Below are 25,456 nucleotides of genomic sequence, written 5' to 3' on the forward strand. Positions count from 1 at the left end.
CCCACAACTAGATGATTCACAAAGCAGGCAAGAATATCCAATGGGAAAAAGACAGTCTTTTCAATAAATGGTATTGGTAACTCTGGATAGCAACATGCAAAAGAATGAAACTGGACCACTTTCTTATACCATGCACAAAAATGAACCAGATGGATTAAAGACCTAAATGTAATGGGCACCTGGGTGGCTCAGTTTGTTAAGCATCCAGCTTCGGCTCAGGTTATGATCTCATGGTTCATGAGTTCAAGCCTGGCACTGGGCTCTGTCCTGACAGCTCACAGCCTGGAGCCTGCTTTGGATTCTGTGCCCCCCATCTCTCTCTGCCCCTCCCCCACTCAGATTCTGTTTCTCTCTCAAATAAAAACATTAAAAATTAAAAAATTAAAACTAAATAAATAATAAAGACCTAAATTTAAGAGTTCAAACCATGAAAACTCTAGAGGAGAACACAGACAGGAACTTCTTTGACATGAGCCATAGCATAGCAACTTCTTTCTAGATACATCTCTTTAGGCAAGTGAAACAAAAGCAAAAATGAACTATTGGGACTCCATCAACATGAACAGCTTCTGCACAGTGAAGGAAATAATCAATACAACTAAAAGGCAATGTATGAAAAAGGAGAAGACATTTCCAAATATCATATCTTACAAAGGGCTGGTACCTAAAATACATAAAGAACTTGTAAAACCCAACCTAAAAAATGAATAACCCACTTAAAAAATGGGCAGAAGTCATGAGTAGACATTTCCCTAAAGAAGACATCCAGACGGCTAACAAAGACATGAAAAGATGCTTCACATCACTCATCATCAGGGGAAACTCAAATCAAAACTATAATAAGATATCACCTCACACCTGTCAGAATGGCTAAAACCAACAACTCAAGAAACTATAGATGCTGGCAAGGATGTGGAGAAAAAGGAACTCTCTTGCACTATTGTTAGGAATGCAAACTAGTGCAGCCACTCTGGAAAAACGGTATGGAGATTCCTCAGAAAGGTAAAAATAGAACTACCCTATGATCCAGCAATTGCACTACTAGGTTTTTACCCAAAGAATAACAAAAATACTAATTCAAAGGAATACAGTTACTCTAATGTTTATAGGAGCATTATCCACAATATCCAAACTATGGAAGCAGCACATGTGTCCATCAATTAATGAAGGACTAAAGATGTCATGCATATATATAAAATCTTCACACACATATACATACATACATGCATGAGTGTGCTTGTGCACGTGTGCACATGCACACACACACACACACACACACACTGGAATATTACTGAACCATAAAAAAGTATTAAATCTTTGCCAAATGAGCAAAAAGGGGAAAAGAGAGAGGGACTGCAAACCAAACAAGAGACTCTTAACTATAAAGAACACACTCAAGGTTACAGTGTAGAGGTGGGGGGGGGGCGCTGAAATAGGTGATGGGGATTAAAGAATGCACTTGTGATGAACAGCAGGTGTTGTATGACATTTTGAATCTTTATATCTCATGCCTGAAGCTAATATTGGACTGTATGTTAACTAATTGGAATTCCAATAATAACTTAAAAATAAATAAGTAAACATAAACATTTCTGCCCTCTCGTAGTTAGCAGATAATATTGGAGTGCTGAAATGTTACTTTTGATAATCAGCCCACATCTGTGGCATGTACATCTGCTGCCTTCACATTCTCACACTCCTCTATCAATTAATTTTACATCACAGTAGAGGTCATTTATTCAAATGTTAAAGAACATATAAGTATTTTTTAAATGAACATATTCTCTCAATTCTCATGTTCACAATTTTCAAATTTATATTTATTTTTTACAGTATTCTCTTCTTTTGCCATCCTAAATTTGTTCATTCTTAGTTGATTCCTGTTTCTGTGGCCAAATGTTTTTATTCTATAGCTTTATTTTGCCATTAATTATTTACATTTAATTGTTTCCTTACACTTACCTTCTTTTTACCACAGTCTAAATATTAAATCTCTCATAAATTCATTATTTTGCTGTTTACATTAGGATTTTCATGAGTAGTTTCTAAAACCTACATCCTTGAGTCTTGAGCAGCTTTCTAAGTCCCACATTTGACTTCAAACTGCCTTCCTGCCTGAGTTTCCAACAAGCAGTTAACATCTAACATACACCACTCATTGAGACAGCATTCTTTCCATTGCAAAAATTAACTTGGGACAGAAATGAACATTTCAGAAAACACTTTCTGACACCACAGGGACTGTAGAGAATATTAAGTCTTTGATAAAGAACTTAAAAGGAGGGGGCACCTGTGCGGCTCAGTTGGTTAATTGTCCAACTGGATATCAGCTCAGGTCCTGACCACAGTTATGGGATGGAAACCCACATCTGGTTCCTTGCTGAATGTGGAGCCTGCTTGGGATTCTCTCTCCCTCTCTCTTTCTGCACCCCACCCCCACTCACTCTCTCTTGCATGTGTGCTCTCTCTCTCAAAATAAATACACATTAAAATATAACTTAAAAGGAGATGCAAAAGTAGGCAACAGTACAGCAACTGAAGAGCAGTGAGATGACAGAAATTAAAAACAAATAAATAAATTAAAACTTCCAAAAAAAAAAAAACAGACACTAAAATAACATTAGAAACAGCCCAAAGCAGCGTAAATAGAGCTCAAAGTGGAAAGGATACACAGAAAAAGGACCAAGAAGAAGAAGGGCTAAACACTCCTTTTTCTTTCCAAATTCAACCACACCAGCTCACTTTTTCATTTTTCTATTCTAGAAACACCATTTCTCATAAACTTCACATTGCTCCTGAACAATGCCATTTACAGATGCATTATATTTTCATAGAGCATGCTTTCCTGTCTCCAGTTAGCTTCCATTCACATAAAATCTCAGATTCAATATCATAACTTTAGAGAAGTTTCCCCTTATCGCCCTGTATAAGTTGCATCCAGATGTTTTAGTCTCAATAGTTTTCTGATACCATGCACATACTATAAAGACAGATGGATAGACAGACACATACATACATATATACATACATACACACACAGAATTTGGGTGGTGGCAGTGGTGATGATTTTTGTTACCATTGAGATTTGGCATAAATTTATTCTATTATTTGATTGAAATCTGCTCCACACTACAAGGTTATTTATTACTTACTAGAAAACTTGCAGATTACAGTATGCCAGGAACAACATGGCTGCTCTTTAAATGTATACTTTATCAGAAACTTTTACATGGTGATAATATACATTATGGATATCCTAAAAGGGCCTATTTTGTGTATCTTTAAACTTTGCTTCTAAAATGCATTCTGGGGGCACCTGTGTGACTCAGTCAGTTAAGCATCCGACTTCAGCTCAGGTCATGACCTTGCAGTTGGTGAGTTCGAGCCCTGCATTGGGCTCTGTGCAGACAACTCAGAGCTTGGAGCCTGCTTCCGATTCTGTGTCCCCCTCTCTCTGTGCCTCCCTGTTCATGCTCTGTCTCTCTCTCTCAAAAATAAACATTAAAATTTCCAAAAAATAAAATAAATGGATTCTTCTAAAAAAATAAAAAATAAAATGCATTCTGTATTCTTCTTTTGGTTACACGGACAACTTCATATATTTTCTACCATCCCTGATGCATACACACGTGTGTGCGTGTGTGTGTGTGTGCGTGCACATGCACATTTTCCACTAATCTCACAAACAAGTGATGATTTAAAGTAAAAATAGTACTGGAGTCCAAGAATATGTATAATACATGGACATGGTGTTAATTCATATGTCATGTGTTTGGACAGCAAATTCATCTGTCATTATCATGATTAACTTTATTAACATCACAAGAAAATAATGCAATATAAAATATCCTCCACTTATTAAATGCCTACCAGGAGTGAAGCTCTGTGCTGGGCACTGTGAATTTCATGATTTATGAACCTAATACCAACTTCCTAATTGCTTCCATGTCACATTAGGTTAAAACACACAATTATAGATGCACTTAAGAGCTTACACCATACGTAAGACAACATTTGAACCCAGGTCAGGAAGTCAAAGGCCCTGTGTTTTCCTAATAAGTGTTTCTCCCCTAAACCACTTTCTCTTGCATTAAAAACAAACAAAAAAAAAAGGTAAGAGAGGATGACTCCAAGATATTTGTGTGGATTGCATGCGATATAGTAAAATAGCTATTCCATAATTTGAAACATAGTAGGGATTCAAGAGACATCTATTAAGAACAAATTTTTACCTGAAGGACATACTTGTCAAATATTTACAAAAATGTACTCATTGACCTCACCAGGTTGGAAACTTCATGAAGAACGGAATACTTGGGACTTCCAACATCAAAAATGAAATGGCAATACTGGAGATAAAAGTGATAGAGGCAGTAGATGTACAAACCAACTGTTCAACAGACATTCACCAAGCACTATGTGTTAGGCCATCTTTTAGGTTCTGGGGAAATGAAGAGTTATTTATACCTCATAAAGAGAAAGACTACTACGGAGCTTAGAAACAATGTGATTAAGGGTGAAGAGGCAGGAGATAGATGGTATATTGGCTACACAAACAGGTTTTTATAATAAAGCTGCCAAGCTATAATTTAAAACATCATTAAAAAAATATCTTATCATGTAATTGTTTTTCAAGAGAACAGTTACATAAATAATCTTTTTTCAAATGGACTTCCACCTCTTTAGTAGATAGTCTATCTGATTATTACACTTAGCCTTGTCAGGTATATGGATGGCATTCCATTCTTGCCTCATTTGCTTTCCTCAATAGTTATTCAATGAAAATAAATAATTCACCTAAATTGTCACGGACTGAAATTCAGGATCTTTGCTCACTCCAAACATGAACAGCATAATTACCTGCTAATTGTTCTGTGATTACATTTACCTTTAACTGTCACAACTTTAACAGGTACCCTAATTGCAGCTCAAATAATAGCTTTCCTCCATCATGTTATCTTCAGCTTCACTGCAATGCAGAATAAAAGCATTTAATTTCTTTGAAACATGATCATCTCATCCTGGACATTAAAAAATTTTTATAAAAGAAGCAGTTATAACTGAGGAGAACTCCTGCTTTTTGCCCTTGTCCAAAAGGGAAATTTATCAGAAGGCAAAAGTAATGTACTAATGTAAAAAGACTCTCTGAAAGGACACATCTAATTCTAAGCTTGTTTTGATCTTTCTTTGTATAAAGCCCAACTGGTGACTGAAATCTTTTTAGAGTAATGGTAATTGGGACAGCACGGATCACTGACAAGCACAACTAATATTGTTTATAACTGTCAATACACGATGCCTTCTTAATGAGACGACTTTTAGCCAGAGGGAGAAGGATTTAGTTAACCAAATGGAGGGAGCAGAGACTGGAAAGTATTTCCTTAGACTATTTTCTATGTTTCTCTCTCTTCCTCTCTCTCTCTCTCTTTTTAATTTTAAGAAAAATAGTTTTCAGGTGCTTTATGTTGGTGGTTAGCCTGTTTATAAGCTTTGACTTTCCTTTGGTCCTATGCCTTGCTCAGTTGAGGTCAGTGGAGATGCTTCTCCCAGTCACAGATTATCCTGAACAGGAAAACGAATACATTCAAAACTGTCCTCACCCATGGTAAATGAGTGGATACAAAACAACTTTTGGCTCCCTTGCCCTGATGTCTCAGGGAGGAACCTGAGTTAACTAGTCTTTTCGAAAGAACTCAGTTCTTTAAAAAGAAAGTGGGTGGGAGATTGGTCTATTTTGAAACAGTGTGTTAAAGAAGTAGGGGTGACACTTCAGGCAAAGCTTCTGTGGTGGTAGCTGATATTAGCAATGAATGCTTCAGAAATGTGAATAAAGGACTCCAGTTTGGGACTCCATGATGATTGTGATGCCTTTCTTTTTCAGGAGATCTAACTTTCCATGATGTCAACAGACTGTTGTATGCCTGTGTGTGTATGACATTATGTGGATATAATTGATATTAGAAGGTAATTTTTATTTCTATGTGTTATATATTTTCTATATTTATTTATGCTATTTATATTAGTTTATTACAGAAGGTAATAGGGCAATGGATAGCATAGAGGCTACGTGCAGGGATTTTGGAAGAAACAGCTCTAAGTTAAAATGATTGTAACCAATTACTTTAACCTTTTGAAATTCAATTTTGGAAACTGTAACATGCAGAAAATTGAGCCACTAACCCATTGTGCTAGAGTTAGGACTGAATGAAGTGATGTACTTAAAGCATTTAGAATGGTGTCTGGGACATAGTAACACCATTATTATAATATTACAATATTATTATTAAACTGTGTTATGCTCTCATCATCTAGGGTCAAGAATACTTTTTCTTTTTCTCTAAGATCTGAATCTTACCTGTGGCAATTTAAATCTTTTGCTAAGATGTGGATATATTTTATTACACTGTATATAAAATGCATGTGCACCTGGCGGAAGGTTTTGTGTGCATGTTATTTATTTAAAATGTTAAACTGCTCTATCTGAGTGCAGGTATTTCTTTAGTCCAGGAGTGATTACAGCCCATGTATCCTTTAAAGGATGATTTTTGTTTCTCTGTCTTACTTACAGATGTATCAATTTCTAAATTTCATTTACTAAAAATATTAGTATTGGTGAACCTGCACATTGCAGCTTTGTAATCTGATTATTATATATAAGTGAGGCAATATTTTCTGGAATTCTAGTTAACTTACCTCTTTGTCAAGTACTTGGTTAAGATACAATTTGTATATCTAAAATTTACCCTGTGTATGTATACATACACATGGCAAATCTATATTCGATAAATTTATACATGGCCATCATCTAGTTTTATAACATTTCCATCACCTCAAAAAGCTATTCATGTTGGGGCACCTGAGTGGCTCAGTCAGTTAAGAGTTGGACTCTTGATTTTGGCTCAGGTTGTGATCTCCCGGTCATGAGATTGAGCCCTGCATCAGGCTCCATGCTGAGGGTAAAACTTGCTTGGGATTCTCTCTCTCCCTCTCTCTCTGCCTCTCCCCTGCTCATTCACATACATTCACTCTCCTCTCTCTCTCTCTTTCTAAAAATAAATAAATAAACTTAAAAAAATTCACATCAATCCCCACTCCCACCTCAACCCCAAACAACTACTGATATGCTTTCTCTCTTAAACTGCATATAAATAGAATCATAGAGTACACAGCTTTTTTGTATCTGATTTCTCTCACTTTATCATGGTATTTTTTTGCTTTATCCATCTTGTATATATCTGTAATTTGTTCTTTTAAATGCCAAGTAGTACTCCATTAAATGGATATACCCATTTTATTTATCCATTTAAATATTAATGGATATTTTAATTTCTTTTTGGCTTAAATTACTATAAATAATGCTGCTATAAACATTTGTTCCTTTACACTTTTTATTTGGATGATTCTTTGGATTCTAACAAATTTAGTTCCTGTTCTCAGAGAAACATAAATGTGTACCTTGCCAGAAAAATGGAGTCAGTTTCAAGATTCACAGGCTCCTTGAACCTGAATGTCACCTACGGTTCCCTGGGTCTTAAAAGCTCATTCCCAAGAATCTTATTTTAAGATTCATGCACTCTTATTTCCTTATACAAAATTATAATTATACTATGTTTTAGAGAAAATGAAGCAACTGGCCTCAAAGAAACTAAAAGCTAAAGTCATTTATCAATCAAATCATTATAAACAAACTATACACAAGCAGAATGGCCTGAGGACAAGAAAGAGCTGTGCACTGCTGTGACATCTGCTATGACGGTAATGTACAAACAGACAAGATACAAGAAATCTATCCCTCAGGAAGCGAATAAGGTGGTAAAACAGCAAGATGTTTCAATATAATGACTGGACATCAAGTCCTGAATCCTGGAAAATGAGGGACAAGAATCCTCATTGGGGACAAACAATCACCATTGTTTGAGTACAAGTCCATGCTGTATGTTACCAGCTGTGGAGTTAACAATGAAGTGTCAAGTGTTGTGCCTGCCCACAGGAACTTTGAGTTCAATGGTCTTCAGAGAAAGACTCTTCTTATTGAGCTTTTAAAAACAGTGCCAATGTCAACATCCTGGAGCCATTTCAAACTCACTCCCGGTAAGATTTATGAAGCGGAGCTGCTTTTAGAAATATGACATAATTATGTGGATATGGTGCCTAACACAGATTATGCATTTAATTCATTATAGCTGTTAGGACTTGTCCCATTCCATTATGATCCTGATATAATAGCTGGGGAATGTGATGTATAACTAAGTAAGTGCAAATAATTGATTAATGTTGCAGTGGAGGCATAAACAATGTGCTTTCCAAGCACAAAGGAGGAAACAGGTGTCATAATCTGGCTGGGTAGAAAGGGATTCACATGAAGTACTGAAAGAAGAGAAAACATGAACTGGGTTTTCAAAGATGAAAAGTTGATAGAGTAGATCAGAAACAAAGATTGAAGACAGAGTATTTGAGACAGAGGAAAAACGTGTAATAAGATATGAACACATGTAAGTATGTGGAATATTCAAGGACCAGGGACTTTTCAAATGTGGCTAATTTGAATGGGTAAAACAAAACAGGTAGGGTGGGCTTTATGCCACCTCAGGGCATTCACAGTCTAGGGAAGCAGGCAGAGAGTAGAGTCCAGTGCAGCTGATTCCTGGCTATGCTCTCCATGACTGTTTTGCAGGGAGGTGTTACTGTGGGCTATGTTTGCATGCTGTTTCATGCTGCAGAAAACTCTTCATTTAGAATTGTCTCATTTGTTTCTTAACACTATATAGACATAAGGGTGGGTTAGTCATCTTTGGGCTCATTTTTAATGAGCAAACTTTTTGAGAGAGGTTAAGTGGCTTTCCTAAATCATAGAGGAAGGTAGTCATCTGATTTAAAGTTAGGACTACTAACTGTAAATGCAATGGTGCTTTTCAGTAGCCCTTGATCTTTGAAGTCAGACTAAGTATTAATGTGCAGAAAACGAAGATTTTCAATAATGGTGGTGGTGGTGATGATAATATTGATTTCCATGGTGTTTTCTGTTTGTTTTGATTTTGTTTTGTTTATTTATTCCCTAGGTTATTTATTGTACTACTCTATATTCAGGTTAAGTAAATGACTTTTTGGTTTGAAATTGGAGTACACCTCATGCCAGGCACTTTACTGAACAATGACCATTAGAAGATGAGGAATCTTGAGCCTTCTTCCAGAAACTTGATAGATGTCTCAGAATGGCCATACTATATAATAAGATTATCAAACAAACTGAGTACACTTCTTATACAACATTTACTCCAAATTCAAATTGTTTGTCCATACCAAGGGATCACAGAATTAAACTGGTCATTTAAAATCAATCTGTTTCTCTTCCCCACCCTCCAAATTAATCTGAAGAGCAATAAAATATAGCACACCCTCCTTTGTTAGAAAACTACTCTGTGGCACCTTGAGGTGTGCATCGCAAGTGGTCAGGTAGTAATTACATGTGGAGAGGTGTCCATTTAGATGTCAGGTTCCTACCGCATAAAGAGTCTCATTACCAGAAATGGACAGTGCTGCCTGGAAAAGCTACCTCCACTTACATTTTTCCTTCCCCAGGACTGCATTACACTGTGCTGCATTCGTCAAACTGGAAGAAGATGGGGGGTACTGACAAAGAGAACTTATACTTATGCTGCTGTTATTTTTTTTTCCTCCAAAGGCTAGAAGTCATTGTAACATGTATGGGTAAAGAGGAAAATAGAACAAAATACTTTACAAACAAAAAAGTTATTTCAAATTGAACCATCTACTTTTACTACTTCTCTAAGTTTTGGCAGAACTTAAAGAAGGAAAGGATTGTAATATCTTTAGGGCTCTTAAGAGTAGCCTATTTTACCCAATCTTCAGCTGTAGACAGGTGATATGAGAGGATGAAAATACCCATTAGCCATTGCTTAAAATACTCACAAGGACTTGCTTAACAATTCGGATAATTGCCCTGAAATGTGTGAAAGTCTATAATAGGGTTAACTTGCTACTAAGACCACTGCCCTACAGGGTATTTAGGGCAACATCACATATATGGAGAAAGTTCAAACCTATAAGAATTAATTGGGATTAAAACTCTAAAAAAATATGAAATGAAAAAAAAAATTCCAGAGAGTAAATCAATGAACAATGGAAATGGTATTTCCTAGGTTACGGTAAATGACTAGAGTAAAATATCTTCAATAAATAGGATGTGAGGAGTCCTAAAGAAGATGCTACATAAGGAGATTTTTCTATAACCTTGTGAATTGGGATTTGTAACTCACTGTCATTTACCATGTTTTTCTTAAGTTCCTTCTCTACTAGTTGCTGGAAATAGATTTGAAATTAAAATTGACATGGCCCGTGGCCTACTGGCAGACAAGAGTGGAGGAGGCAGAGAATTCAAAAGAAGCACAGAAATAAATATGTAATTAACCGAACTTTATAACTATTGAGAAGAGGAGTTTAAAGGTGTTATATAAGAATTTTAGTCTTTGGCTTTTAGAGAGTTAATGGATTATAAGCACAAGTAATGATCAAATATTCATCAAGATTAGGGTTTTTTTATTTGTTTGTTTTGTTTGTTTCTTTACCACAGATGATGACGTGAAGTCCTCAAAACTGGAGTTGGTTCAAGCTATCTTCATCTTAGCTGATCTTCAATATCAGCAGCAGAGGGATGAAGAGACCCATACAATTTTAGTAGAACTCTCAGAAGGAAATGCAATAGATTGTACATAAAGGAGAAGAGAGAAGAAGGGATTTACTGAGCTTATACCAATATTGACAGAAGCAAAATGCATCCATGCCTCACTTGCAGAGTCCAAGAGAAGATCAGGGAATGTTGAAAGAGGAACCCAACCTATTTCTTTTTCCCCTCAGAGGGGAGATGCAAAAGTGTATTATAACCTTAGATAACTGATATATTTCAGAAAATTTAGTTCAATTTTTAAATGTAGACTAGAAAACTTTCNGTTATTCACAGTGCTTCTGAAAACATTCTCTTCATTCACTGGCATCACAAATCATTCAGTGAGCAACTACAATATATTAAGCACTACAGTAAGGACTTGGTAATAAGAGTGAAAAGGAAATGTAGTTCCTATCTTTACCTGGTACATATGGTCTAGTAGAGAAATCAGACATTAAACATGACAATGTGCATATGAATTATAGTGAGATAGGGCTTCAGGTACTGAATGATAAGGTGGTATAAAGGGAGAATTCAAGATTTCCCAATACCAGGAGAAGAAAATGTAACAAAACTTGAAAGGTCTGCAACATTAAAAATAGGGCGGGAATGCTGTCATACAAATGGGTAAGAATAGCACCAAACATTCTAATGTCTTCCATATGGGGAGGAAAAAAAATCTCTGATGGTCACAGGAAGCAGAATACAAAAAAAAAAAAAAAAATAGTTAAAGGGTGTCAGATTCCTATCAACATAAGATATAATTTTCTAATAATGAAAACAGTATGATAAAGGGAAAGTATCCCTTGCCACTGAAAGTATTCATGCTCAAACTGGAAGAATTCCTAAAGATGGTTTCTGGGTATACATATTCAAATACATAGGGATAAACTCAGGTGAAAAAAAAATAAGCAAGATGAACCAACTGAAGAGAATGTACATCCTATAAAGCATTCTTTTTTATACTGTATTAATTTTGGACTTATAAGTTGTTTATGCACAAAGAACAAGTTTAATGAGGGTGTTACAAGACTCTCATATGGTGTACCTGCAGCAAGTCTGTGACCCTTGTAAAGTTGTGTGAAATATGAAAAGTAGGCTTAAATAGAGGATCTGAAGTCATTCATTATTCTTCCTTCACATCCTGATATCTGGTAGTTTTGCTATTCTCCGATAAAATTCCATCATCCTGAGAAATACATTGCTAAGCACTATTTCCCAAAGTCCTTCAAATTATACCCTTCTACAACCACTGGTGTGGATGAAAGAGCCAAGAATACTCACTAGCCAGGACACCCAAAGTGTCTGAGATCATTGCTGAATTTTCATCATCTGCAATTTAGGAAACTTTGTTTTCGCAGAGATAAGAGTCAAAATCCTAAAAGTTAGCTGTGTTACTGAATGAGCCAGAACTCTTGTCTGGGCACAAGGAGGTATGGGAAAATACAGCATTTTGTCCTTATATTCCAGTGAACCCCTGAAATGCCATTTCTCCCTTGCTCTGATTGTCAGATACTACCCTAGGGACTTCCCCACCCCTCCCTCACACTTGCCCATATAATTTTCAGGGGACTAGATAGGAACTTACAGGACCTCAACACCTAGGTGACTGGTTCACAAAGGATCACCTGATACAAATTAGGTCAGTCATAATATTCTGACTCCATTGACCACCATGCTGTAGCTGGGCCAATAATTTCCTTTCCTAGGCTGATTGGGTATGAGGGGAAAAGGCTGAAGTTATACTACTCAGAACTGTCAAGGGCTATGTTTTACATCATATTATAAAAGAAAAAAAAAGAAAATTGTCATATAGAGAAAGTAAGGTATATAAAACTGACCCACAGAGAGAAGGCAAAACACAAAAATGAAAGCTCCAAAAATGCCAAGATCCCCCATAGCAGTTGCCCCAGTGTCTGTCCACACCTCCAAGACAGGTTGGTGGTTTCATAAGATTATTTCAGTATCGTCTCCATAAACTTTCTTTCTTCATGTAAATTACCTACTTATTATCTATTCTACAAAGTCTCAAACACATCAATATGATCTTAGAATTTGTAAGTCTAAAATATGTATTGGTAAATAAACAAAAAAGGACATGAGTCCCTTTTTCTTATTCTTCTTTTTTTTTAATGGAAAACTCAAACCAAAAGGAAAATATAAGTGTGCTTATTAACTAAGTGACACACCATACTTAGGAAATGTTATTAGAAGCATTCTACTAAGTGATGCATTTTGTCAGTCTTCATTCTAGTCCTGTGAAGCCACTGGCTGCCCTTGAGTCATGTACTAGAACGACTCCTTAGAAGCTGCAGAACTAAAGTCTGTGCTTCTCTAAGGTCACCACCTGGATGCACAGAGTCCTTAGATGGATACCTAAGAGATAGGAAAAATGTAATTAAAAAGCAAGTCAGGACCTCTTGTCCTTATATTTCTTGCACCATGTGGGCAATTGCCACTTTGTAATACCTGGGCAGATGTTATTGAAACAGATGGCAAACTCAGGGGAAATGTGGTGTCCTGGAGAGAGCAAGGACTTCAAAGAGACCAAGGTTCAAATCATGACTTTGCCACTCTCTCCTGAGCCAGTGATTTAGTTTCTTTTACCCTCAACTACTCTATTAAGTGCAGTGATTAAGTGAATAATACATATAAAGCACCTTGACATTCGAACAAAATCATGTATATGAAGTGCCTTGCAGGTAGTAAAAATTTGATTAAAATATTACTTTTCTTCCCCAGTGGATCCCTCTAAGACATCCACTGGGACAGTCTAACCAGAAAATTAGAGGAGGTGGGGAGGAGGAAAGAGACAAAGGGGAGGGTTACATAAACTCATTGTCATTAGTCCCAAATTATCTGGCTAAAAGCCAAGGTGAGAATAATTGCATTTCAAATGCACACATGCTCCCAGCTGTAGCTAAAGTTCTTTTATGTTTCTGTTTCCAAGATAACACTCTCAGGGTGTTTTAAGAATATATGACAGGGGTATCTATGTGGTTCAGTCAGTTAAATGACCAACTCTTGATTTTAGCTCAGGTCAAGATCTCAAAGTTGATGAGATGGAGCCCCACATCACACTATGCACTGACAGTGCAGGGACTACTGGGGATTCTCTCTCTCTCCCTCTCTCTCTCTTTCTGTCCCTCCCCACTTCCCTTCAAAATAAATAAAATAAAACATTTAAAGAAAAAGAATACTTCCCTCACTCAAGCTAGAAATCCAACAGCAAGACCCTTGAGGATTAAGAGTAGACAATCAAATAAATACCTGCTATCCACTGTCTATTTTAATGATGTATAAGGAAATTGTTATATTAGAGCAAAAGGATTATGATAACAGTGACAAATCACATTTATTGAGCATTTACTGTATGCCAATCACTCTCCAAGCCAATTCTATCAATATTATATTTCAAAAAGAAACTTTATAAGAAAAATACCTAGGGATGTCACCTAACATTTGTAAGAAATGACAAGTACAAGATAGAGTTAACAAGATTTTTAAAGGTCACCAGGAATTGTGACAGGCAGAGGGAATCGAGTGTTGAATACAACAGTGTTCCTGATATCGGGAAGTCCAAAATAAAGAGGTTAGACATGTAAAAACAGGACCACAGTATGATAATAACAGCTGTTCTTTATTATGCAAAATTACTTATAACCTATTTAGAATGATTTTCATATTTCTGCTTTATAGAAAAATAAGATGAGAAGCAGAGAGTATATTATATAGACCAACTCACTCTTTCTGAATCCTATATGTATTAGTAATACCACTGTGGACAAAGATAAACTGTAAGTATAGATATTTCACCACAATGATAGGCATTGGGATATCATAAAGGATTTAAATGCCTCATTTTACTGTTATCCCTGTTGACTGGAAAGTCAGTTCTTCAACTCCTGATAATTCCTTGTTACTTCCTTAACAAATACTTGCTGATTTCCCAATAAGATGTAAGGAGACCAAAATGAATAATATGATGACAAATGAGATTTTATTGAACAGTTTACCCAGGAATGCTCATGGAACACTCAAACAACTGGCATTAAGATACCTGGAAAGGCAGAAAAAAATATGGTAAAGTTAAGAGAAAAGGAAAAAAGACACAGGTCCATACTAATATCCCAAATTGTATCAGGGGCCAGATCTCTCAAAAATGTTACTTTAGGGGCACCTGGGTGGCTCAGTGGGTTGAACTTCTAACTTTTGCTCAGGTCATGATCTCAAGGCTCATGAGTTAGACCCTGCATCAAGCTCACCACTGTCAGTGCCGAGCCTGCTTTGGACCCCCTGTCCCTCTCTGTTTCTCTGCCCCTTCCCTGCTTGTGCATTCTCTCTCTCAAAAGTAAATAAATCTTTCAAAAAATGTTACTTTATTTTCTTGGTGAACTAACCTACATTTGGTTTCTTTATGGGTAATGCTATGTGATATAGTTCTGTATTCGTTTCACATGTTGAAAAATATTTTACAATGTATTATTTTATTTTGTGTTGTTAAAAAACAAAATTTAACCTAATGGATTTTAAGATATGATTGGCTTTATTAAGCAATTCATGCATGGGGCAGGATCCTAAGTAGCAAGTAGAGATGCTCTGAGGAGTAGTGTAAAACAGGCTTTGATAGAGGATGGGGCAAGCAGTTATTAGCAAAAGAAAAGAAATAATTGTTAATCATTCACAGGATATCATCAGTGCTGATCAAGAAATTTCAGATGGACTATTGAGAGGTCACATTCCTGAGATAGGTGAAAACTGTAATTCAGTCTTAGTTTCCTGTTTTAGGGGCAAAAAATACCATTTTGGGTTTGTGTTACCCCTTTGCAATTGTTCTGTTAGCCAGTTGTTTCCATTTGGCCCAGTGTTGTTAGGGAATGGGCAGTCCCATTTCGTATGGAGTAGCAGCTCCAGAGAGCTTGGGGAGTGCTAATCCAGGTGAGGTTTTACTAGGCTCATCAGAAGTAGTAATGATGGAATATGAGAAGGGGCAGATTTTATTTATTTACTTTGAGGGGGTCAGGGGAAGAGAGAAGGAGAGAGAGAATCCCAGGCAGGCTCTCCACTGACAGTCAGAGCCCTATGAATCACCTGAGATGAAATCAAGAGTCAGACACTTAACCAGCCACCCAAACACCCTTCTATGGGGCAGATTTTAAAGCAATCAGCAGGTATAGGGCAAATACGAATCATTAAAAAAATAGTAAAGTGCCTGGATAGCTCATTTAGCAGCAGTGTGAGGCAACTTGGCAACTAGCTATGTTTACTACCAAGTAGCCTTTTTTCTTCTCTCAAAGAGTGAATTGCTTACTGTAAATATCAGAATTACTTGAGCTGTTGGTTAAAATCCAGATGGAGACAACGGGAAGTGTGGATATTGTAATGTATGCCATCCATACAAATGAAATGTTATAGAGACCAGGGCAATCCTAACAGTTACGTGTTTTGTTTCATATTGTATTCCAACTCTTAGCACAATGCCTACCAAATTATAGATGAGGGGAGGGAGAAAGGAAGAAAGGAAGGGAGGAAGGAAAGAAGGAAGGAAAAAAGCAATGAGGTATTGGGGTGATGGTGGGGTTCACAGGGTTTAGAGCTGACAGCCATAAAAGAATTCTTGAAGAAGTCTTTGGTGCAAAAATGGTGATTTTAGGGGCGCCTGGGTGGCTTAGTCAGTTAAGCGTCCGACTTTCGCTTAGGTCATGATTTTGCGGTTCCTGGGTTCGGGCCCTGCGTCGGGCTCTGTGCTGACTGCCAGCTCAGGGCCTGGAGCCTGTTTCAGAGTCTGTGTCTCCCTCTGTCTCTGTCCCTCCCCTGCTCACGCTGTCTCTCTCTCCTAGAAATAAAAATATTTAAAAAAAAATAAAATAAAAATGGTGATTTTATTAAAGCACAGGACCAGGACCCTTGGCAGAAAGAGCTGCATTTGTCCAAGGAGATAGAGTAAAGAGGAAATTTCCAAAGAGACTTTCATATGCTAAAGACACAGATTACTGGAGGTCTAGCTATTGTCAAGCTAAGGCTGCTTTGCACTCTAGCAAAGCATTAACATGAAGACAGAAGGAGTTCCTGGGGAAAAGTCATACTCTGTATTCCCCTCAAGTATTTGTCCATGGGGTGCAGGTTATAAGGAAATTTAATTTTACCTGCCATTTCCTTCTTGCCTTTGTTCCCCGCATCAGTATGAAGGGGTGGTGTTGGGGATCCAGGAACCTAAACTTACAGGTGACTGGAGATTAGGCTATTGATAAGATTGCCTTTTTCTTGTAACTTACTAAGATATCTGTAAACTGATAGTGACTCCTATTAGTTTAACCATTTCTTTTCTGTCCTTTCCTTTGTCCTTGGGTAGCCAGGAGAGCCTGAGGAATATCACACACATCCCACCTGGGTGGGGGTGATGTGTGCTAGCCTGTGCTTTACCCACAGCTTGTTTTATGGTCCCTCATCAGAAGGAAGGAAAGGAAGCTGAAGGAAGGAAGGAAGGAAGGGAGGGAGGGAGGGAGGAAGGGAGGGAGGGAGGAAGGGAGGAAGGAGGAAAGGATGGACATTTTTAAAATTGCTTCCTGTGCGTGGCTCAGTGGGTTGAGTGTCCAACTTCTTGATTTTGGCTCATGTCATGAACCTAGGATTTTGAAATAGAGTCTCATGTTGACCTCTGTGCTGACAGAGGATTCTGCTCTCGCCCCCTCTCTCTGCCTGCCCCCCGCTTTCTCTTGCTCTCTCTCTTCCTGTGTCAAAATAAGTAAATAAACTTAAAATAATAAAACATAAAAAAATACATTTAAAGACAGCAAACCTGCTCCCTGTAGATAATTTCACAGTCCTAAGCATAACCTTAAGACAATGGAGAAACTAACCACGTATTGCAAATGATAAATGCAAAATTAAAGTTAGCTAATTAAAAAAAATCTTTTAATTTAAAAAAAAAAAACTTTACAAAATCCTTCCTTAGAGGCAAAGAAGGATCCTTTACCTCATCTGGGAGGAGAGACTACTACTCTGTCTGAGAAGTAACACCATTTTTACTTCTAGACTTAATAAGTCTTTGTCTCTTTCTCTAAATGGTTTGCTCTTGAATTCTTTTCCCACAGAAAGCCAAGAACCCTTTTGACAATGGTCCTGAATCTGCCATCTCAGGGCCTCAGCCAATCCAACTTCACTAGTAAAAAAGAAACAACTTTATGGGAGAAAGAAAAAAATGATGGATGGGAGGAAGGAATTAAAATATCCTCAGGAGTATTAAAAATAAAAATTTTAATGGATAATAAAGAAAATGGGAAAAAAACTTACCTTCCAGACATTTACTGAAAGTAACAGGTTTTTCAGGTCTGCTTCTCTGTTGGTGTTGTTTTTGGTGTTGGTGTTTTTGTTACCTTTTTTGAGGCAATTGTGCTAAATGTTGATATGGTTTTTCTTTTACAATTCTCTCGCTTTTATGAGGATTCTTTACACTCTATAGTACCTTTTCTTTCCTCTTTTTCTTTTGCTTTTTCTGAGAGGGTGGGGGTGGCTGGGGATAAGCTTTTTGTGAGTTCATAATCAGAGCTACTTTGTGCTTTGTGCCATCTTGCAGACCCTTCTGTTACCACAGGGATATTGTAGAATCATCCTTGTAATTAGGATATAGTTAAATTTGCAACTTGATTTTTCAGCCAATTGTTATCTAGGTTCTGTGTAATCTTGGCAACCTTATCATTGATGACTCATGCAGTGCATTGCGGAGTACAATGGTGCCAAAATTCCACGAACATTCTCATACAAATAAGAGCTTTCAAACTTATTACCAGTGTGCACACCAAAATACACTAACTATTCACAGGAGAAAGGTTAAACCACAGCTGAGCTAAGTCCCATCCATTTAGCACAATTGTGCTGAATTAGAGCACATGTCCAGATGGCTTCTTGTGAGTCTCCTGAAAACTGGGCCTTTCTTACTTTGGCCTGAAGTACACATAAATAAAGAGAAGGGAGGAGAGGAGAAAATTAAAGATAAATCAACTATAATATCATTTATATATATTCACTACTGAGGTTTAAAATGTAATGACATTTGCAGAATTCTGTTCCTGTGAATTGACCTTCAACATAATTTTATCTGTCTAGTTTGGCCAAGCTTTCAGAAAATCTTTTTTTTTTTCCAATACAGATTTATATCTGCCATTTCTTCTTTGACATCTCGAAGTACATAGAAAAAATAGGACATAATATGGACAAATGTTCTTCATGACTCTTGATCCCTCAAACCCATTCTGAATTTTTCCTTCATGGATCTTTGCCACTTAAGATAAGCCACTTAATGAGCCATTCACCAGACTAAAAATGGAATTTTCTCTGCGTCTTGTCTTTCCTTCATACCTTGCATCCAAGATATCCACAAGACCTGACACACTTCTATTACTGCTTACTGATTCCAAGATTCTATGGTTCTCATTTGGGCTATGAAAGCCTTCTAAGTAGTCTTTTACATTGATTCTCATTGCTATTATCTTCTGTTCTTCATACAGGAGCAAAAATAAGCTTAAAAAATAAATCATGATTCTGTGTTGCGTAGATCTGTTCAATGACTTCCCCAATAAACTAGATTAAAATAAAAATTCCTTTCTAGGTTTACAGATATGGCCTGTCTACTTTATGCTGAATATCATACTCCTAACTTCTGTCATTTCTCTTTTTTTTAAAAAAAAAAATTAACGTTTATTTATTTCTGAGAGAGAGAGAAAGAGAGAGAGAGAGACAGCGAGAGCTTGAGAAGGGGCAGGGCAGAGAGAGGGAGACACAGAATCTGAAGCAGACTCTAGGCTCTGAGCTGTCAGCATAGAGCCAGACGTGAGGCTTGAACTCATGAACCTTGAGATCATGACCCAATCTGAAGTCGGTCACTTAACCAACTGAGCCCCCATCACTTCTGTTAAGCAGTACTCATATTACTCTCTTCATCAAACACATGAAACTTATTTTCAACTGAGGGCCTTTGTAATAGCTCTTCCCTTTGCTGGAATTCTCTTTAAAGTTGGTGTGACTGAGTCCTTTTAAAGATCTATGCTTAGATATTTTCTTTCTTTCTTTTTAATTTTTTAAAATCTGTATTTATTTTTTGAGAGTGAAACAGAGAGGAACAGAGCGTGAGCAGGGGAGAGGCAGACACAGAATCTGAAATAGGCTCCAGGATCCGAGCTGTCAGCACAGAGCCCGCTGCAGGGCTCAAACCCAGAAACTGTGAAATCATGACCTGAGCCGAAGTCGGATGTTTAACTGACTGAGCCACCCAGGCACCCCTTAGATATTTTCTTTTATAGAGATCCTCATGGCTATCCAAATTTAAATAGTACATTTAGCAATCATTATCATTTTATTTACTACACAATGTATTTGTACACTAGTGAGCAAACAAGAAGACAACATATACTTGTTATTGACAGTCTACTCTTTCTACATTGTAAGCTCCTTAGGAGTAGAAACCATGTCTCTCCCATTTGTGCTGAATCCATAAGATCTAGAATATTTCCTATCAATAGCTGCTCATGAAACATGGTAAATAAACATGTATTCAACAGGTATTATTCCATTTTGAATTCCATGTTAGTTGTTGGACATTCAATGCTGAGCAAAACAGATATGTCTGTGTCTCATGGTGGCTGTGAGAAGAGAAAACTCACATTACTTAAATGTTAACACAAATAAATGAGTATCATTCAATAAAGAACATGAGCATTGACAGCATACTACTGGAAGATTCACGAAGAAAATCACTAAGATTTTCTAAGAAAACAATAGTGGTTATTGGATCCAATAGTAGAACATTAAGTTAACTAGAAAAAAGGTTTAGCATGGGAGAATGTTAGTGAGTGTCCTATTCATCCAGGGGGAGATAACAGCATGTGTTAAAAACCATGAAGCAGAAAAGATGATGTTCCATCTGAGGAACTAAGTAAAGGCCAATGGGGTGTGAACACAGAGCAGAATGGTGGTTGGGGGTTGAGGGGAGTTACAGGTAGGAGCAGAGAGGTGAGATGAGAGCAGAGAGGTGGCCAGGGCAGTTTGAGCTGGAAAAAAACTTGATACTTACCTTGAAAGCATTAATGATATGGGGATTACCAGCATCTCTTTTTGCCACACATTTGGTTCTTAGGAATCAAAGGGATAAAGTACTTATACAAATAGAAAATGCTAATAATGAAAGTGTGCAGAGTATATAGAAGCCATAGAGGTTTTTTTTAAAGATAATTTATTTAAGATACAGGGAGAGACAGAGGGAGAAAGAGAGAATCCCAAGCAGGTTCTGCACTGTCATTGTGGAGTCTGACACAGGGCTGGGCTCAAATCCATGAACCCTAAGATCAGGACCTGAGCCTAAATCAAGAGTCAGGCACTTAACCAACTAAACCACTCAGGCACCCCGAGCCCATATTGTTTTTAAGGATGTGGAAGTCAATTAATTATATGTGTAGTATCTAGGCCAAAAAAAGAAGGGAGATTATTCTTAAGCAAGGTTTAATAGACACATAGGATTTTATTTAGAAGAATAGAATGACGGGGAGACTTTCTAGGTTAGTAAGACAGTTTTCATGAAAGCTAAGTTTTCTATTCTGGCTACTGGAATTAACTGGTGAAGAATAAAGTATGAGCAAGAGGTGCTAAAAGATTATGGTATAAGAATAACCAGTGTTAGATAATGCAGGCATAGTGTTATTTGCTGAAGAATTTGGACCTTACTCTAGTCAACGCTTATCAACGTTTCTTATTCAAATATTCCTAATAGAAGATGAGCTAGGATGCATATTCTCAGGGGACTAGAGACTTAGCCCCAAAAGTCACCAATAAGGCCATTTATTTCACAGAATGTCCTAGCTCAGCTTAAAAATGTATGGGATTCCAACAGTGATTAGTTGCTTTTATTGTAAAAGATATATAGTGCCCAAATAGTTGGAAAAATCTATACCGTGCTAATCCATACCATTGCATATCCTTGGCAAACCACTTCATACCCCTAATGTTTGGGTCCTCTAGTTAAAAAGATAGGGTGTCTGCCTCTACCTGGGGGCTTTGGGAAGGAGCCTGGAGTGATGTCAAAGCTCGAGGCTCAGGCCCTGCCCTTCAGAGCTGGCTCTCCTACTGTGCGCATTCAAGGGCTGGAGGGAAGGACCTCTGTGTATATCTTGTGCTGAAGAGGGTTGCTTTTTGTTTCTTTAAGCCATGGGGACGGGTGAGAAGAGTGGAAAGAAGCTGGCTCTTTCCTTCCCCCAAGAATGAGGCTAGTCAGCCTATAGAGCTTGATGTACTGTTTCCTCCCCACATGCCCCAGGGCTCTCAGGCATCATACCCCCACCTGTTTCCACAGGCCTCACACCACTCACAGTGGTTGGTTCTGTGAGGAGGTAGTCAATTAATCAATCAATCAATCAATCAATAAGACAGCTAAAAAATGCTCTGTCATTGAGGTCTTTAAAATACAGAAGTGACGTAATCAGATCTGTGATTTAAAAAGATCACTCTAGCTGAGGATGTGGAGGTTGAATTAGAGGGGACAAATAAATAGGCACTCAATAAACATTTGTTGAACTACTCTGTTAACTTTCATCAAAGCCAAGTTGATACAGTCACATGCAATCACATTGGTATGGTTTGTCCAGGTTCAAATGCCTCCTCTTGAGAAATTTGCACAGTGCTTTGACCTAAAACGTCTGTCCTAATCAAATTGACCACAGCCTCACTTATTTCTCACTCTACAACCTCAGGCAGTATAAAAAGTTATTATCAACCACATCTTTGATCTAGTAAACAACAACCGCTTATCACAGCTGGAGTAAAAGTTATCCAATTAAGTCATTTATTCTATCATTCCTTTTGGAATAGACTTATGATACGATTTTGAAAAGGGGAAAAATGTTTCCAATACTCAAGAATTTCCCCAGAATGCAAGGTCTCACCTAAGCTAAAGACTCAAGACTCTGATACGATGGCTGTGGGAGGAAAATATCACCTCAAAGAACTGAATTTTCTCTTCTCTGATCTCATCTCATCAACTAGAAGGTCTCATCACTTTAGCTTCTGTTTTTTTTTTAAACTCCCAAGACTTTTTTCTCCAAAGTGATTTCCTTGATAATCACTTAAAAGCATTCATTGGCTCTGACATGAGTTGATGTTTAAGAAAACAGTGCTTTCTGAGTAGGATAAGATAATCAGCCCTAGGTCCACGGAAGCAAAGGAAGGTCCATGCCTTAGTGGAGGGAGGCTTGGGATTAATTAAGGTGGAACTGAGGAGAGTTAGAAAATATTTATTTTCTGCAGGAAGTGTTGTGGATCTTGCAGTCTAGCTGAGAGGACAAGCAATATCAATATCGAAGTTCTCTGTGGCTTTTCCAGGCATTTGTGAAATAGTGAGAAAGGACATAACTTAGACAAGGATAGGTAAGGAAACTAGGCTGTCTTCTAGCATCTCAGAATATTCCCTCTACCCTTTTTCTTTATTGAGCACTGATGACTTAACCCTTTGAGTGTGTTCTTCCTTATATAAAATATACATTATATTTCCTATCTTCAGGAATGTTACAAGGTAATCTTAGTGTACAGAGCTTTATGTAAACAAAACATTATTTTTTAAAATTTTAACTAGGGTTCATGCCAAGCATAGAGCCTAATGTGGGGCTTGAACTCATGTGTTAAGATTGAGACCTGAGCTGAGATCAAGAATTGGATATTTAACTGACTGAGCCATCCAGGCACCACTATAATTAAGACGTTCTTGGGGTGCCTGGGTGGCTTAGTCGGTTGGGCGTCCGACTTTCGCTTAGGTCATGATCTCGCGGTTTGTGGATTTGAGCCCTGCATTGGACTGTGTGCTGACTGTCAGCTCAGAGCCTGGAGCCTGTTTCAGTCTGTGACTCCCTCTCTCTGACCCTCCCCNTCCAGAGCTCATCACAGCAAGTGCCCTCCTTAACCCTCATCATCCGCCTAGTCTATCCTCTACCCACTCCCCTCCAGCAACCCTTCCTTTGACCCTCCCTTTGTTCTCTACAGTTAATAGTCTCTTAGAGTTTGCCTTCCTCTCTCTCTTTTTTTTTTTAGTTCTTTCCCTTTATGCTCCTCTGTTTTGTTCCTTAAATTCCACATGAGTGAAATCATATGATATTCATCTTTTTCTAACTATTTTGCTTAGTATAATATACTCTAGCTCCAACAACATCATGTAAATGGCAAGATTTCATTTTTTTGATAGCTGAGTAATATTCCACTGTGTGTGTGTGCGTGCGCGTGTGTGTGTACACCACATCTTTATGCATTTATCAGTTGACGGACATTTGGTTTTTTTCCATAATTTAGCTATTGTTGATAATGCTGCTATAAGCATTAGAAGTATGACCCTTTGGATCAATATTTTAGTATCCTTTGGGTAAATACCAAGCAATGGATTCACTGGGTCATAGGGTAGCTCTATTTTTAACATTTTGAGAAACCTCAATACTGTGTTCCAGAGTGCTGCACCAGTTGGCACTCCCTACAACAGCATAAAAGGTCTCCCTTTATTCTGCATCCTCAACAACATCAGTTGTTTCCTGTGTTATTAATTTTACCAATTCTGACAGGTGTGAGGTGGTATCTTATTGTAGTTTGATTTGCATTTTCCAGATAATGATTAATGGTGAGCATCATTTCATATATGTGTTACCCATCTGTATGTCTTCTTTGGAAAAATGTCTATTCATCATACAGAATTCTTTTTGGTTATAGGCCCTTGACAACTCTTTTCTTACAGCATTTACTTTAGAAAATATCCAGTTGTTAAGTATTTTTCTGCCTTGTGAGATGTAAATCTTTTCCTACATTTTTCAAGTTTCACAATCCAGGAATGTCATTCTCAAAGACTTGAAACTCATTCTCTGAAATGTAATCATCAAGGAAGGTAGTGCCCCATTCTCAGTCACTATGGGAGGGAAGAAGTCTAACTTCCATAAGTGTCAATTAGCAAACACAGATGGCCTAATCGCACTGACCAACCTACTCTGCAGTATTCTCCAGCACTTTTTCACTAAATGGCCTCAACACTTAAAACCCCTCCAGCCTTTGCTCCAGCAGAGTTGAGGTGAGTCTCCCTTACTTATTGCAGTTTTAAAGTTTTCCTTAACTGTGCCCATGTGATTTTTCTTTAAAAATTACATATACATTCCTTCTATTTCAAAGATGTTTACAATTCTATGCAGCATTTGAATAGCACTTCGAGTGGTCAATGGATTTTTAGTCAATTCCTTAACTATGTACAAAGTTGCAAATAAAGTTCAAGTAAAAGCACTAATCAGAATGAGACATAGTGTTAATAAAAACAAAGTGAGGTATTAGAGAAATTTGAGCAGCTAGGCAGGCAGAAATTTCATGGGCAATATTTCCTGCTGTTTATCTACCATGAGCTCTTTCAGTGATAGTAAATGTAAAATAACTTAGTACACTCTAACAGAAAAGAAAGGGAAGAATAAGTATTTTCTTAATATTTGTGTGCATGAACACATTACTGGGATATAGCTGGGGGACTAATATTTCTCCCCTGAGTCCTAAAGGAAATAATTTGGACATGACACTACTTATTGCCTGTTATCGTAAGATGTTTTGTGCAATAACTTGGGTGGCAGAGTAGGTAGAGGGTAAAGATGCTTCCCTCAGCATAATAAGGGCAAGGTTAAAGACAATTCATTTCTGTGAAATTTAGTGTTTTTAGAAGCTACATGGAATTCTTAGACTCAAAAGACATTTGAAAAGAAAGTTATTTATGATTTTGTC

This window comes from Crocuta crocuta, unplaced genomic scaffold, assembly GCF_008692635.1.
Source record: "Crocuta crocuta isolate KB4526 unplaced genomic scaffold, BGI_CrCroc_1.0 scaffold152, whole genome shotgun sequence".
Classification (NCBI taxonomy): Eukaryota; Metazoa; Chordata; class Mammalia; order Carnivora; family Hyaenidae; genus Crocuta; species Crocuta crocuta.